Below are 1127 nucleotides of genomic sequence, written 5' to 3' on the forward strand. Positions count from 1 at the left end.
CAAAAGAAGAGAGAAAGAGAGAGAAGAGTGAGAGAGAGAGAGAGAAAGAGCGTCCTTGGAGAGGGATGGCCCAATCCTGACTGAACGTGTGTTGGCTTTCACCAGGCCTTGGCCTCCGGTGGGCTCTCTCAAGGCCGTGTTGTTTGGGTCTTGGAGTCTCTCGGACAATTGTTCTGACCCCCCTGGCATGGCATAAAGAACCCTTTGCCGCACAGGAGAGCTAAGGGGCACTGAGGGTATTGTTCACACTCACTGATGGATTTAAGGCCAGTTGGCTCCACCGTTGTTTGGCGCAGGCGCAGCTGTTTTGGCACTGTGTGAGGGGATAGGACGATAGGTGCAGTTTAACTGGGGTAAAAAGGGCTTTTGTTGTGTTTGTGTGTAAAGGGCGAGAGTGGTGGTGGTGGTGGTGATAGTTTGTGTGTGTGTGTCGGAGTGTGTGTGTGTGAGGGATTCCCCTGTGTGTGTGTGAGATGACTGGGCTGGAGTTCAGTCATTTGTCCAGAAGAGGTCGCCTGTCTCTCACTGTGGACAAGGGCAGGCAGTCCAACCACCCTTCTGTTAAATTTAGCACACTTCAAGAAGCCCTTGGAGAAGTTCTCATCTCCAGATTTAGAGTGCGCCAATTATAACCAAAAACCTGAACAATAAATATTTAACATTCAGTATTTATAGATCATCAGCCAACGGTAAACCACTTCACATTACATCCCCTGTTGACTCACACTAGTATAGGTATTCATCAATCAAACATGTTCTCTTGTGTTTAAACACACTTGCTCTGGCACCAAGCCTAAAAAACAGTGTGTTTCGCTCAGGTCTCTTAGAGACATGGAGACTCTCCGTGCACCAAGACGTACAAACTGGCACGTTCCCACCAGACGACACACTGAGTGCCTGTGGTGTTCAGATGCAGAGGGTATGCCAGCGAATGTGAGTCAGTGTGACTGGTAACAGGCCAGTGAGTGGTTTTACCGTAAAAACGGACATGACTAATAACTCCATTGCCGGATCGATGGGCTGGAAGACATATAAGAAGGAAACAAGTTTATGTAAACTACACTCAACTCAAACTACAAACCAAGTACAAAAAACTCCACCAAATTGATAGAAATTCTACTGTGTAT

This window comes from Alosa alosa, chromosome 8 (genome assembly GCF_017589495.1).
Source record: "Alosa alosa isolate M-15738 ecotype Scorff River chromosome 8, AALO_Geno_1.1, whole genome shotgun sequence".
NCBI classification, from domain to species: Eukaryota; Metazoa; Chordata; class Actinopteri; order Clupeiformes; family Clupeidae; genus Alosa; species Alosa alosa.